A 16,958-nucleotide genomic window follows, 5' to 3' on the forward strand; every position below is an offset into this window, starting at 1 on the left:
CAATATTTAAAATAAAGAACAAGTAAATTTAAATCAACAAACTGACCAGTATTTCAATGGGAACTATGCTCTTCTCACTGACCACCAATGAAAGAGGTGCCCCTTCCGGAAGTGTGGTGGGGGCCGGATAAATGGCCTCAGGGGGCCGCATGTGGCCCGCGGGCCGGGCCGTCGTTTGGGGACCCCTGTGTTAGAGCTATACATAAACCTTCCACCACCTCTAATAAAAAAAAATAAAAAAAAAAAAAAACCAGTCCCTGGCTGATTGGCTCAGTGGCTGAGCATTGGCCCAGCACGTGGAAGTCCTAGGTTCGATTCCCGGTCAGGGCACACAGAAGTGCCCATCTGCTTCTCCACCGCTCCCCCTCTCCTTTCTCTCTATCTCCCCCTCCTGCAGTCAAGGCTCCATTGGAGCCAAGTTGGCCCAGATGCTGAGGATGGCTCCGTGGCCTCTGCCTCAGGCGCCAGAATGGCTCTGGTTGCAGCAGAGCAACGCCCCAGATGAGCAGAGCAGAGCACCGCTAGTAGGCATGATGGGTGGATCCCGGTCGGGCGCATGCGGGAGTCTGTCTGCCTCCCCCCACTTCTCACTTCAGAAAAATACAAAAACAAAAAATTTAAAAAAGAAAAAAATCAGTATACTATTCAAACAAGGCAAAGAATAAGAATTATAAAAGAGGAAAAATCAAGTGTCAAAGACAAAGACTATGAATCAGAAAAGACCGTTCTGTCAAACCAGAGGATATATATTTAATTACTATTTAATAAAAATGATTAAAACTGATTTTCTAACAATTAGTAGTTTTACTATGTGGTAGTCACTGTTTCACAACACTTGAGAGCTATTAGTTCAATTAATCTTTAACAATCTAGTACAGCAGGTACCACTATTTTCTATATTTTAGAAATGAGGGAACTGAAGGAGTAAGTGATTTGTCCAGGAATCAAATGTTGGGACTAGAACTACAAAGGTCTGCAAAGCCTGAGCTCTTAACTATTATCCTTTAGTCTCTTGACAGACTAAGTGGCACAACTTGAGTTAAGTGACTGCTGCAGAATGCAGACTATAAAGAATTTAAAAAGTGAGAGACTGATAAAATAAGAGAAACTTAAGCCAAAGTTACTGTTATGCATTTGAAAGTCCAACTATAAAAAGATGAGCAGAAATACTTGAAAGCAACTTCTATTATTCCAACTCAATATTGGTCCCAAATAAGGTGAACCAAGGTGAACACTGACTGGCTATTAAGAATTAACAAAAAAAAGCCCTGGCCGGTTGGCTCAGTGGTAGAGCATCAGCCTGGTGTGCAGGAGTCCTGGGTTTGATTCCCAGCCAGGGCACACAGGACAAGCGCCCATCTGATCCTCCACCCCTCCCCCTCTCCTTCCTCTCTGTCTCTCTCTTCCCCTCCCGCAGCCAAGGCTCCACTGGAGCAAAAAGTTGGCCCGGGCGCTGAGGATGGCTCCGTGGCCTCTGCCTCAGGTGCTAGAACGGCTCTGGTTGCAACAGAGCAATGCCCCAGATGGGCAGAGCATCGCTCCCTGGCGGGTATGCCGGGTGGATCCCGGTCGGGCACATGCAGGAGTCTGACTGCCTCCCCGTTTCCAACTTCAGAAAAATACAAAAAAAAAAAAAAAGAAAAAGATAAATGTAAAAAGAATTAACAAAAAGGTGAAATAGTCAAGAAATAAGACAATATATTCTGGAAGGCTCAAAGAAAATCATTATGCATAAGATTAGAGGCTATAAAGAGCTTTTCCAGACATAAATGGGAAAACAATTTAGTGAAAATACATTTAATATAATGTAAGCATAGGGTACTTTAATGAGAAAATAGTTTGAGGTGATTTAAGTTTAGAAAATGTGACAATATTTTTAAAAACTTTCATACCTTTTATACTAAAAATTATTCATCTATAGAATCATGGCTATGTTCACGGATTAAGCATCAAATACATCATTTAAGCAAAAAAGTGCAAATGTTAATTGATTAAAATATATGTAAGGTCTACCGGAAAGTTCTGTCCGTCTTTGAAATAAAACAAAATACAAATTTTTCTTACCGTCAATAAACTTTATTAAATAATATAATTGCCATTATTATTAATGATTTCTTGCCAGTGCGAGGGCAATTTGTATATCCCATTTTTGAAAAATGTTTTATCTTTTGATGCGAAAAATTGAATCAGTGCTTGTTTGACATCTTCTTCATTTTTGAATTTTTTGCCCTTCAAAAAATTTTGTAAGGACAAAAACAAGTGATAGTCGGAGGGTGCTAAGTCCGGGGAATATGGTGGATGCGACAGACATGCTTCTGTAGCATTTCTTCCTTGTTGAAATCTATAAAAATTACAGTGGTGTAAATGAACTTTACCAGTAGCCATGGGTACACTATCGCTTCACACATAAGACTAACGTGAATCAACTTTGTTTTTGTTAATTTGCTACATCAGTATGTATACATTAAGTGATAAAAATAGAGAGGCACACATGCGCCAAATAAACATGTGCTTATGTGTCGAAACTTGCTGTGATAGAAACGGACAGAACTTTCCGGTAGACCTTATATATAATATATAGATAATGTCATTTTAAATGTTATAGATAATTATTCAATAATATGTAAGAATTTTCAAAATATATTAAATACAAATGATCCCATTGTTCTGCCATGTCCTCACCCTTCTCCAAGGCCTCAGCCATACCAAAGACCACTAGTTCATAACAGCACTCTCTCCTTCAACCTGTTAGAACTATCATACAGCCCTCTGTGCACCCAACACCAACCAGAGTTAGCACCAGAAATAAACCTATTTCATTTAGTCAAAGTCAGGTAACTTTAGTTCAGTGGTCAGCAAACTGCGGCTCGCAAGCCACATGTGGTTCTTTGGCCCCTTGAGTGTATCTCAAAAGCCAGCTTAGGAGTACCCAAATTAAGTTAATAACAATGTACGTACCTATATAGTTTAAGTTTAAAAAATATGGCTCTCAAAAGAAATTTCGATCGTTGTACTGCTGATATTTGGCTCTGTTGACTGAGTTTGTCAACCACTGCTTTAGTCAAACCGTAAAGTCACAGAACAAAAGTTAGGCAGAACTGACGAAACAGGTAAAATGTGCCTCTGATTATAAAGAAATAAACTGGAAAAAACTCTAAAAGATGAATTTAGGATTCTACCCCCCAGGCTGGGAAATCAAGAAAACTTCTTGTCTAGTCTCTGGTTGGTAGTTTATACTAGTAGATGGAAAGGTACGTAAGAGATAAACTTACTCAGCTTTCTTGCCTCTCTCTCTACGGGGCAGGAAACATTCCTTAATGTGTGCTACTTACTTATTTAGAGAATGTTCCCAACACTGAAACATTTTTTCTCAGACTAGATAAGTTGATTACAAAATTTATATGGAAAAACAAACAGGAAAGAACTGCCATTAAAAAGCAAAAAGAAAAAAAAAAAAAGGCTCAAAAACAGAGGCAATGAGGTTAACTCTATTAGATGTTATGGCAAACTAAAAAGCTTCAATGAGTAAAACAATGTCAAGTTAGTAAGCTGGGTATGGACAGACCAATGAAACAGAACTGAATGCCCAGAAATAGATCCAAACACATATGGGAATTTATTTGCCCAAAAGTGGCATCTCAATTCACTGGGGGTAAATGTAGACTTTTTAATAAATGACATTGGAATAAATAGGTAGCCACATGGAAAAATATAACAGTGGTTTCACAACTAACACTATATATCAGAAAAATCTTCAAATGCTCCAAAGATTTAAAAATGAAATCATACATAAAATTCCAAAAGAACAGCTGAGGAAATTATTTATAACTCTGGAAGGTAGAATGTCTTACTATGACTCAAAATTCAGAAGGGAGAAGAGAGAAGAGAGAAGAGGACCGATACTAACACCATGACAAAGAGTGTGGAAAAAAGTGCACCTCAGATCACAAAGTCTAATCGCCCTATAATATAAAAACCTAGAAATTGAGAAAAAGGCTGACAAGACAATAGAGAAAAAAAGTATAAATATAAACCTTGCTTAAATATGAGAAGTCCAAATTAAAACTATACTGCTCACAAAAATTAGAGGATATTTCAAAATGAATATGAAGCAAGAAAATATCCCCTAATTTTTGTGAGCAGTATACATTTATACACCATTTCTCACTCAGCAAATTGGAAAAATACAAAGACTTGAAAATACATTCTGTCAACAAAGTTGCAGGGAAACAGTCAATCTCATACACTGCTGGTGAGAAGGCAAAATGGCACAACTCCAATGGAGGAAAATCTGGTAATAGCTACCAAACTTTTAAATGCATTTACTCTCTAAAACAGCGGTCTCATACCATACAGAAATAACTGAACAAATATTAAATGATATACATACAAAGTAGTTTACTAAAGCACTGTTCATAGTGAAAATTTAGGGTATAGCAAAAATACACTTATATCTTTCAAAAAAGTGGAATATTTCAAGGTAGACTGTCTGGGTATAGACCCAACTTCCACCTTTCTCCAGTTAGAACTAGCTGTTACAGGTCATTTATTAAAAAGGCCATGTTCAGTTAAAAAAAAACTGATATATATTCACACAATACTACATTGCTGTAAAAAAAATAAAGAAAAGCTCTGTGAAGTAAATTGGAGAGAACTTCAGGATATTATAAGTAAAACTAGCAATAGAAATATAAAACATAGTACCTATTGCAGGTATCCCCAAACTACGGCCGGCGGGCCGCATGCAGCCCCCTGAGGCCATTTATCTGGCCCACGCCACACTTCCGGAAGGGGCACCTCTTTCATTGGTGGTCAGTGAGAGGAGCACTGTATGTGGTGGCCCTCCAACGGTCTGAGGGACAGTGAACCTGCCCCCCTGTGTAAAAAGTTTGGGGACCCCAACCTATTGTATAGAAAAGGGAGAAATAAAAACATTCTTAATTCTTGTAAATGTATAAATAGTGGAAAGATAAATAGAAACAAATTAAAACAGTTTCCCATGGGACCAGGGGCAAAAGGGACAGAAGTGAAAATGGTGATATAAACTTTTTTTTTTTCTGCATTTTTCTGAAGCTGGAAACGGGGAGGCAGTCAGACAGACTCCCGCATGCGCCCGACCAGGATCCATCTGGCATGTCCACTAGGGGGCGATGCTCTGCCATCTGGGGCGTCGCTCTGTTGCATCCAGAGCCATCCTAGCGCCTGAGGCAGATGGCCACAGAGCCATCCTCAGCACCCAGGCCATCTTTGCTCCAATGGAGCCTCGGCTGCAGGAGGGGAAGAGAGAGACAGAGAGGAAGGAGAGGGGGAGGGGTGGAGAAGCAGATGGGCGCTTCTCCTGTGTGCCCTGGCCAGGAATCGAACCCGGGACTCCTGCACGCCAGGCTGACGCTCTACCGCTGAGCCAACCGGTCAGGGCCGATATAAACTTTTTAATGATAGTTTTGATCGAGCTTATTTTGAGTAATATGTAAATTTATTACCCACTCAAAAATGTTTTAAAAATTCAGAAGTAAAAAAGGTGAAGGGTTCACTGGTATATGGAAATGGTTGTTACAGATCAATAATCTAAGTCTATTTAAATTAATTATTAAATTTAGTTGCTCTGTCAAACTGAATATATTTCATGTGCTGGTGCAGGGGTTGGGAACCTTTTTGCCTGAGAGACCCATGAACACCACATATTTTAAAATGTAATTCCGTGAGAGTCATACAATATGTTTAACACTAAATACAAGTAAATGTGTGCATTTTACATAAGACCAACACTTTTAAAGTGCAATAAGTCTCTGAATTCTTTTTAATAGTGTTGTTATGCTGTTGCTAACCAATGATGAATAAAGTACTTCTTACCATTAATGCGACTTCTGGTGCTGCATGGTTTTGCTGATGGCTTTGTAGTCTGGTTGATACGTGGTGAGGTTAAGCCTCGTGCAGGCGTTGAGACCTCCATCCGTTAAACGTGATCGTAGGTTGGTCTTAACATTCTTTAGATGTGAGAAAGACTGCTCACATGCATACCTAGAGCCAAACATTGTCAGTACAGCAATACTCACATGCTGCAGTGTGTGGTATGTGACGGGAAGCGCGTTCCAAGTTTTGACAATCAGCTGGTCCTCGGGTTGAAGTTTTTTCATTTCTCCCCACTTGTGTTTGCTCGCCAACTGTGCTTGCTGTCGTGCAAGTCTTTCCAAATCTTCATTCAGTGACTTGAACTTATTCACCCATATGTCTGAGGCCTTCAGGTCAGCAGCTTGTAGCTCAAAATCTCTGACGGAGACACCGGGGATGTAACTCAGGTAGGTGCTGTCCACTGCACACTCGTGTGGATGGGTGATGAACTTAAAAAAGACGAGTGCGCTGACAAAATTCTCCAAAGTACACTTTGAATGACTTAAGGAGATTAGATGTGAAGCCCACTAGCTGCTGGAGATCAAGATGTTGAGCAGGGTCACTTGTTGTGCGTGCATCTTTAAACTCTCCCAGTTTTTCAAAGTGTAGTAAACAACCTGTTTCAATGTCGGTGATGAAGAGTTCCAGCTTGTTTTCAAATGCAAACACTGCTTGTTGAAGGGATAAGACTGTATTTCCAACGCCTTGAATTCTCACTTTGAGCTGGTTCAGATGTTCAGTCATGTCCACGAGATAGTAGAACTTCAAGAGCCACTCAGTGTTAGCTAACTCAGGATGCTCAACGGTCTACATTTCAAGAAAAATCCGGATTTCGCTCAGACAAGCCGCGAAACAGCTGAGCACCTTCCCTCTTGACAACCAACGCACACTGCTGTGCAGAAGCAGACCAGGATAATTATTCCCAACTTCATCCAGCAGTGTTTTAAACTGGCGATCATTTAAAGCTCGGGCAACAATCAAGTTGACCACTCGAATGACCAGCAAGATCACCACACCAAGTTTCTCGCCACACATCTGAGCACAAAGCGCCATCTGATGTAGGACGCAGTGAAAACTTAAGATGGGTCTCTTTTCATGTTCACAAAGAAGCACTATGAATCCTATTTTTCCCCACCATGCACTGAGCACCATCAGTACACACCGAAATAAGTTTATCCATCGGTAGATTTTTTTCTTTAGCGAACTCAGTGAGACTTGAATAAATCCTCCCTCCCCTCTTGTTTGTCTCTTTCATAGGCAAAACAGCAAGACTTTCCTCACATAGTGGGTCACCGACAGCATACCTTGAAATCACTCTGAACTGGGATAAATGGCTTATGTCTGTTGACTCATCCAAAGTGAGAGAAAAGAATGGTGCTGCGTTTATGTCCTTCACTTGTGTTGCCTCAATTTGATTTGCCATCATGATGGTATGATTGTGAACAGTTCTTGCCATCAGAGGCATGTCTTTTATTCGTTTGATTATCTTGTCTTTATCCGAAAAATCATCAAAAAGTTCATTGGCAACATCAAGCATGAATGTTTTGGCATACTCCCCATCTGTGAATGGCTTTCAGTTTCTCACAATTGTTAAAGCACCTGCAAAGCTAGCCGAATTCCAGTCACCTTGTTGGGTCCAAACACAGAGTTTCTGCTGACTAGCTTGCACTCTGCACAGTAGCTCTTGACATGCTTTCTTCCTGCTGTCCCCCGCTGGATATTTCGATGCAAATGTAGTATGGCGAGTGTCGAAGTGCCGCTTTATATTTGACCGTTTTGTTGATGCAATTTTATCATTGCATGTTAGACACACTACAGAACCTGCTCTCTCCACAAAGGCGAATTCCTCTGTCCATTCCTGCTGAAAAGTACGATACTCCTCATCTTTTTTTGTTTTAGCCATCTTCTTCGTCAAAAGGGTTTCTGCAATTAGCTAGCTGACTACTTAATTAAAAGGAGGGAAGTTTACTTCCTGACCTCACAACAACCTGTGTACGTTACAAATTATCCAATAAAAATTTGGTGCTGTCCCAGAGGATAGCTGTGATTGGCTCCAGCCACCCGCAACCATGAACATGAGTGGTAGGAAATAAATGGATTGTAATACATGAGAATGTTTTATATTTTTAATGTTATTATTTTTTTTATTAAAGATTTGTCTGCGAGCCAGATGCAGCCATCAAAAGAGCCACATCTGGCTCGCGAGCCATAGGTTCCCGACCGCTGTGCTAGTGGATAGGAGAGCACAGCTATACAACATTTCCATTATTGCTTAAAGATCTATTGAAAAGTGCTAAAGTTATTAGTTAACATTTTGCAGCCTGGAGATGAAAGGAAGCCCTTTAAAATGAAAAAGAATCTGTCTCTCCTAAATCAAGTATAAAACAAAAAAAAGTTCACCCTTTATATATACAGTCAACAAATCAGTCAAGCATTTAAGTGACTTGTAACTAATTAAATGTCAAGACACTGGGAAGTTAAACTACTTTAGATCCTTCTGAATTTGTTATAAATGTAAAAAAGTAAATTTTGGAGACAATTTTCCAGGATATATAACCATATTGAAAAATGGGATAATATGCATTACAAAGTAAAATTTTCATTTTTTAAACCCACAAGTTTTATTGCTTCTCGGCCTTTTGGCTAAGATCAAGTGTAGTATCTGTTCTTATCAGTTTAAACCCACAAGTTTAGAGCGTCTGTGCAAAGGCTTCATTCATTCAATAATTATTTACTAAGTATCCGCTACATGTAGATACTCAGACACGTGGTCAGGCATCTGGGATACCATGGAGAACAAAACAGTCTTTATTTTTTTTGTAAAGATCATAGTCCTGTGAGAGAAAAATATTAATCAATAATCACACAAATACATGGTATACTGTATGTTACAAAGGAAAAGTAAGATATACTTACAGAAGTAGAGGAACCTTATTTAATCTTGGGCATCAAGGAAGGCTTCCCTGAGGAAGTAATATATACCATAAGCTGGAATCTCAAGGGTTAGTAAGATTTAAAGACAAGGACTTGCAAATAGAAGAAATTATTATGCATGAAGATCTCAAAAAAGAAGGAAATACCTCACAAGAATATTTTTTAAATGGCCTATTAACAGAAATAATGAAAACCTCTTCTGCAACTCCTAAAACATATGTATTGGCAATTCCTTAATTAGAAAACACCTCACACCGCATATCCTTCAAATACTGCCCTGGACTGCAAGTTTGGGCAAATAACTCAAATAATAAAAATAATAATGACTGGTATTGAGTGTAAGAGAATCTCCTGAGCTATGAAAGCTCCTTTTTTCCTTTCTAAGCTTAATCAAGAACACATGAAAATTTTCTTTCTTGTCAGGTCTTTGTCCTGCCACCTAAACTGCTAAGTAATTCTAAAATGAACAGAACTAGAGAACATCCCTTTTCTACTTGTATAACAAAAGATGGAGAAAGATATGATTCTACTGAAAGAAATTTTGATACTAAGGTTATTTTCTGAAGTGAATGGACAAATAGGAAACCTCTAGACCAGTGATTTTTAACCAGTGTGCCACAAGAAGGACACTGGTGTACTGCAAGAATTTTTAAAAACATGCAGAATCTGACTATTTAGTCAGGGACACTGACCTCTTTTCTCTTAGATTGTCAAATAAAAAAATAACAATTGCCATCCAGTGTGAATGAATCAAAATTATATCTATTTCTTTGTCAAATCAGCAAAAAAATGTATTTTTTGATGCGCCACAGATTTTTAGTAATTAGTTGATGTGTGCCATAAAGTAAAAAGGGTAGAAAAATCACTGCTCTATACTAAAAAATATAAATGCCCTTAGCTGTAGTTTATACATAGTGCTTTATCGCTAATAAAAGAAAACATATATAATAATACTCCCAAATCACTCTTGTTGGACCTTGTATGCTCCACGTTCATTTTCCTATAGTGAATAAGCCTAACAAACTTCTTTGCCTGGCCCCCTCACAATATTAACTCTACCCCATAGAACATATACTATATTTACAAAGAAGCTAGCTAAGAACACAAGAATTTACAAACACAAAAACGAGTACCTTTTAGAAGACATTATGTAAATAAGCACAAAGTAAAAGTTGTATCCGCCATGGCCAGTTGGCTCAGTGGTTGAGCGTCGGCCTGGCGTGCAGAAGTCCCGGGTTTGATTCCCGGCCAGGGCACACAGGAGAAGCGTCCATCTGCTTCTCCACCCCTCCCCCTCTCCTTCCTCTCTGTCTCTCTCTTCCCCTCCCGCATCGAGGCTCCATTGGAGCAAAGATGGCCCGGGCGCTGGGGATGGCTCCTTGGCCTCTGCCCCAGGCGCTACAGTGGCTCTGGTCCCGGCATAGCAACGCCCCGGAGGGGCAGAGCATCGCCCCCTGGTGGGCAGAGCATCGCCCCCTGGTGGGCGTGCTGGGTGGATCCCGGTCGGGCGCATGCGGGAGTCTGACTGTCTCTTCCCGTTTCTAGCTTCAGAAAAAAAAAAGTTGTATCCAAGCTGATTAAACTACACAGAAACCTATGTATGAATTAACTAACAGTAATCAAAAATACTGCCACACTAGAAATGCTTACTACAATCTTTTCCCCATCTAAATTCAGAATAGTATTTTTAAAATGTATTTCCTTGAAAGAGGAAATATATTTTTCATTTCACAAACATTACATTTGTGTTTAAAACGTATTAAGCAGAAAAGGAATATAGAGCTATTTATGATCATTTTAAATTAGTAAAATGGCATTAATCTCCTGTAAATGAAGGCCAACATTTGGCATTTCAGTAGCAGTGAAGACTTAGTCATCACAGCTCCAACCTAGTCATTTGCGAACATTTTAAAATAAGAGTCTTCACTGTGAAGAACATACAGTTATGGAGAAAAAAAAACCCAGAAAACTAATCATCATTGCTTTATCTCAACCCACATGCCTGTTCTTAAGGGTATCCATGGTAGCAATGATGCAACATGCCTACCTTGCTCACGGTGCCTACACAAGTGGGAGAGAGGGGAGGCGGATGTGAAAAAAATTGCACTTGGAACAGTGTTTTAAGTATTAGCATGATAGAATTACATCAACTGTACTGTCAGACTTTTAAAACACATATAAAACCATAAAGTTCTCTAAAGATCATAAGAGAAAGAAAAGTTTTAAGGGGAGAAAACAATGTAGCACTTTAGTTGAAACGAAAATTAAGAAGTTTGCTCTTCCTGCTGTAGTTAGTGGTTATTAGTGGTTAAATACATATGTTCAAAGAGTTTTATATTTAATTACAGAAATTTTAATTTAGTTTTAAAAGTAACTACAAATAATGTTTTAGGTTTCCTAATTTCCAACCTACACTTTTTTCTATTTTTAAGTTGCTTAATAAAAATTTATAAAAACTTTAGGATAAAGATTCCATATAATTTTTTAACAACAGTGACTCTCTCGATTAAAAGGGTCAAATGCAAATTCTTAAAACTCTATCAAGAAGTATAGGGTAGAGAGAAGAGATAGATAACCTTGCTATATCAGAAATAAAAACTGAAATGTTGAAAGGTAAATCAGAGAAAGAGCTAAAAACAGACACCATGAAAAGAACTCAAAGAAAAAAAATCCTGTGTACGAGGCTTATTGCCCTTTAAACATTCTTAAAGACTATTTTAATAAGAGAGTTTACTTAGAAGTACACAGAAGACACCCCCATACAAACAGGATGGGACCAGATAATGAATACCTCGGTATGTGATCAAAGCTCCTACGTTTAAACGATACCTCCATGAGCAACAAACAAAACTAATTTACATCAATTTTCTCACTTTTTCTCCTCTGAAAAACGATTCACTATATATTCTTATATATTCTCATATATAGTGAATTGTTAGTCTACTTTCACAATTTACAAATTTACTGAATCTTTTATTACTGAACATAACTTTAAAATATCAAGAATTTCAAATAACAATCACTCCGAGTCCCTGGTGGTCTAGTGGCTAGGATTTGGTACTCCCAAATAACAATAACTGCGTGTGCTAAGCGTACAGAAATAAAAGCCAAAAAGTAAATTATTCCATATTTTGAAAACCAATATGTAAACCTAAAATGTAAGAATCCTGAAACTTACACAATTAAAATGTCCACAACTCAGAAATAAAAGAAACCAAACTTAGAGATCAAGGGATGTATGGTATGCTACTGCACTCTGAGGGACAGTGAGCAAAAAACACTTTAAGACGAGTACTTGAAGAAGTACGTGTGCAAGTTTAACCATTTTAAGTCCAAATCAGCATCTTTCCAAAGGCAACACAACCAGAATTTATTTTCTTAAAAAACAGTATTATATTTGCAATAGATAGAAGAGTCCAGAAAATGTTCTCAAAATGAATTATACTTTCAACCAGCATGAGATGTTGGGGCAGACAATAAAGTAGAGGGAGAGAACTCTTAGAATATACTTAGAAGATTTAAATATAATCAAGACTTTATAAACCTTTGCTGTTGGGAGAAAAGCTTCCTATAAATCTCAGGGAGGAAAATATCTGTTCATTACACTATTTTTAGCTATCTGAAACACATTTCAAAATACTACTTTTCCTAAAGGATATAAACTAAGCATCACATGGATTCAAACATCTATTTTCAAATACAGTATATAACAATAGTCACACTTTATTTTTAAAATACATCATGAACAAAAAGGTCTCTCACATCTGTCACTAACAATGAAATGTAGAAAGCATACTGTATCTTACCTTTGTGGTTACAATGCACAGGCAATCCATTACTCTACCATTACAATGTTTTATACATAAAACAGTTTTATTGCAAACTATTTTAAATTGCCTATATGAATAAAAAATTAGAAATAAAAATTAAAATGAGGTTGTGAGATGAAAACCATAGATGAAAGTTATAACTGTAACAAGATCTCTCCAGGATCCATTCTTAGAGGTAGCAATTTTCTACTATCTGAAATACAAGAAACCAGAATGTGTCACGTGCCCTGCAATCTTCTTTATGTAATCTGTATCTGAAGAAATTAAAATTATTCCACAAAACACTGTGGAAGATGTCAGGGTTTTATTCCACAAGAGTTTACTGCTGCTTCAGATGCTATTTCATTAATCTCTCTTTTTAAAATATGAGGTTGACAGTGAGTCATCTGATGAAATGCTCCACAAAGAGGTTTCCCCGATATAAATTTAAATCTGCTTCTCCTTGTTTGCTGCAGTTTGAATATTCAAAAGATAATTACAAAAAAATGTCACTAAAAAAAAAATGCAAGCAAACATTGCTACCACTATACCATTTCAGCAACTGCAGCTTGCAAAGTAATGACTTTCTCAGGCAGTAATGAATGGAATGTTCCATGTGGTATTTTTGAGAGGGGTGAAGGAAGAAAATGCAGTAATTTAAAATATTGTCTCTAAACTTACCTATTCTTTCTTTACTAAAAATAATAATAATAATAATAATAGGAACATTTTAACAAAGAAGTCAGATTTTAACATTAATACACTACTAAATCTATTTTACCAAAGCCCTACCAAGATAAATAAGTAAACTAAAAATCACCACAAAAAGATAATTATAACTCTACCATTTCAAACTCAAGAAGACTTCGTTTTTAACCCAGAAGTAACCTAACTTTGTGTATTCGCTGCACTGTCAAGATCACTGGAAACAGAACTAGATAGGCTGACAGGAGATGAGGCATAGGAATGCCACTGGCTTTCAGTCTCATAAGCTTGTTGTTCACTCCCCTGTTAAAAGAGATAACAAGGGAGAGTATTACCTGCAATTTCTCATAGTCCATAGTTTTCTCAGAGTCTACAGATATGAATGACCTCGAATTCAAACAAAACTGAATTGTTCCCATTTGCTTCTTATACTCCACTCCCACTCCTAACAATTCAAATATCATGGGCTGTATCAGCAACTTTCATATTAACCTGAGTTTCACTATAAGGGTTATAAGAAAGAGTTAATACAAGTATATCACTTAGCTAGAATCAATCACACAATAAGCAAGCATCATTATTTTATTACTATTATTGATGGCTATCAGGTGAAAGCCTTTTTATTCAAGCCTAATAGGATATACCTGAGACAGATGCAGTGGGACTTGACCTTGAACAGAGTTTACTGGGACTGCTGGAAGGATTAAATGAAATGATACATGCACGGCACTTAAAATGTTAACCTTGTTGCATGCTCAATAAACGGCAGTTACAGGTTTCTATCCATTTACTTACCTACCTACCTACCTACCTACCTACCTGTAGCTATAAGGCTTGGGGACGAGATAAGGGGGAATGGGCAAGTAAATTTCATCATGGGCTAATATATCCTTTCCCCAATGCAGGACATATAGCCCAGAATTACCTGCTTAGCTGGAATCTGAGAATATCTCCTCCTTCCCAGCTATCCCAAGAATCATTTGCTCCTAAATGAAAGAGTAAGGCCCAGTCAAGGCTCATGATTCCTTAAATAATTAAAGTTTATCATTTTTAGGAAAATTACTGAAAATAATGTAGGTACGTAGGTAATATCTAAGTACTGACTAGACACTGCATTTCGTGAGGGAAAATAAAAGGTATGTGACATTCTTTAGCTGGTTTTTCCCTCAGTGTTCTGAAATATCTTTATATGAAGTTTCTATTATATCTTAAATAGTCTAGCCCAGTAAGAGAAGGCATTGCTAAATCTGGCAGACCTCATAACAGTGAAGTTTGATAAATCACTCTTCCAAGAGCCCAAAATAGTGTTTCAGCCCATTAAAAGTCTGTACAACAACTATAAACAGTCATTTTCCTTTGAAGAGTCTCAATTTTCCCTTTTATTAAAAAAAGATAAAAAGAAAAAAAAAACCTCAACGGCTTCTAGGAGTACTTCCATGGTTCAATTTCTAAATTCACTGGACTCAAAGCTCCAAATCAAGACTCAAGAAGTCGCATGTATTTGCTACTTTTATCCCCAGCAATTCGCAGCAGGGTAAAGGCAAGAGTTGGTGACCAGACTGTAACAGGAGCTCAATAAATATCTATTAAATTAATAAATAGCCTTTCCAATATCTAATCTATAGGTGATTACAAAATTTTAAAGTCTGAAATGCCCCTGAAAATTAGATACCATTTTGCCAATAAAACAATTTTAAAATAGCTTTGCCAACTCAAATATAAGCCTATATTATAGATGAAATAATCAAATATCTACTCTAATTGAGTCAATACTCAATTAACATATAAGTATCTAAAAAACATACATTATTAGTCCTGGCCAGTTGCTCAATGAATAGAACATTGGCCCGACATGCTGACATCCCAGGTTCGATCCCCGGTCAGGGCACAAATGAGAAGCAACCATCTGCTTCTCTTTCCCTCCCTCTTGCCCTTTTATCTCTCTCACTCTCTCACAGCCAGTGGCTCAATTGGTTCGAATGTGTTGACGATAGCGCAGTTGACCTGAACGGGGACTGCCAGGTGGATCCCAGTTGAGGTGCATGCAGGAGTCTGTCTCACTATCTCTCCTGCTCTCACTTAACAAAAACAAAAAACCCCACTCACATTATTATTTTCAAAAATATTATTTTATTCCACGCACATCAGAGAACAATTTCAGTAAAAACTGTCACATTCATTCTAAATGTTAAAGTTTCATTATAACTATAGCCACTTTTTTTTTAAAGCATAGAATTGGTCATTTGCAAACTCTGTCAGTTTTTTTTTCTTATTTATTTATTCATTTTAGAGAGAGGAGAGAGAGACAGACAGACAGAAGGGAGGAAGGGAGGATCCAGAAGCCGGAAGCATCAACTCCCATATGTGCCCTGACCAGACAAGCCCAGGATTCCAAACGAGCGACCTCAGCGTTCCAGGTCGACGCTATACCCCACTGCGCCACCACAGGTCAGGCTACATCCACTTTTTTTTTTTTTCTGAAGTTGGAAACAGGGAGGCAGACTCCCACATGCGCCCGACTGGGATCCACCCAGCATGCCCACCAGGAGGTGATGCTCTGCCCATCTGGGGCGTTGCTCTGTTGCAACCAGAGCCATTCTAGTGCTTGAGGCAGAGGCCATGGAGCCATCCTCAGTGCCCGGGCCAACTTTGCTCCAATGGAGCCTTGGCTGTGGGAGGGAAAGAGAGAGACAAAGAGGAAGGAGAGGGGGAGGGGTGGAGAAGCAGATGGGTGCTTCTCCTGTGTGCCCTGGCCGGGACTGGAACCCAGGACTCCTGCACGCCAGGCCAACACTCTACCACTAAGCCAACCGGCCAGGGCCAGGCTACAGCCACTTTTGACTTATCTGATCATTTTGACTTCAAACATCAATTTCACATCCATCTTAGTTGTTCAGATGCTGTACTTTTTGAATCCATGTATTAAAATATCAGCTGACATTTTATCCCAATCACTACTACTAACTATTCAGATAATAGGAATACAATTTTCCCCTTTTGTTCTGTAGGTGTTATTATAATCTCTATAATCATTTACTATATAACTATTTAGTATACTTTTTAATCTTTCAAAAAAGCTTCCAATACTTGCAGTTTTTTAGGTCATACTCAGGAATTTAATCTGCATAAATTTTACACTTATTGCATCTTCTATAAACATCCAAACTGGCACCAAGGACCTTTCAAGAACTTTTCAAGTGTCCTTCTCAGTCATTTGCTGTACAAAATAATTTAGAAATTATCCTGTAATATGAGCAACTTTAGAGGGAGGTCTCCAATATAAGCCTTTTGGGATGGCAACATCCCACCTAATTCAGGCACATAATTAACAATATTTTTAAATACCAACGGCTTTCAAAGGTGAAGGGATTAAACAAAGAAAAAAAGGCTTATAGAAACAGACAAGTTTGGAGACTGCAGGAGGGACAAGGGAGGAGGGGAGCAGGTGGAGAGGGGGGATAGATGGTGATAAAGTGAGGTTTGACTTGGGGTGGTGAACACACAATGCAATAAACAGATGATGTACTATAGAATTGTGCACCTGAAGTCTATAATTTTATTACTTAATGTTACCCCAATAAAGTCAATGTAAAAAAATTTTTAAATACCAATGCATTT

At 38.1% G+C, this 16,958-nt stretch overlaps 1 protein-coding gene and 1 pseudogene across 11 annotated transcripts in view; one reads left to right on the top strand and one right to left on the bottom strand.

Moving 5' to 3' along the window:
• The window catches only part of DLG1 (discs large MAGUK scaffold protein 1), a 304,845-nt gene that overhangs the window by 253,501 nt on the left and 34,386 nt on the right, over positions 1 to 16,958 (bottom strand). The window lies entirely within an intron of this gene.
• On the top strand, positions 8,516 to 8,692 carry LOC136312301 (U2 spliceosomal RNA; annotated as a pseudogene).

The sequence above is a fragment of the Saccopteryx bilineata genome, chromosome 8 (assembly GCF_036850765.1).
Source record: "Saccopteryx bilineata isolate mSacBil1 chromosome 8, mSacBil1_pri_phased_curated, whole genome shotgun sequence".
Classification (NCBI taxonomy): Eukaryota; Metazoa; Chordata; class Mammalia; order Chiroptera; family Emballonuridae; genus Saccopteryx; species Saccopteryx bilineata.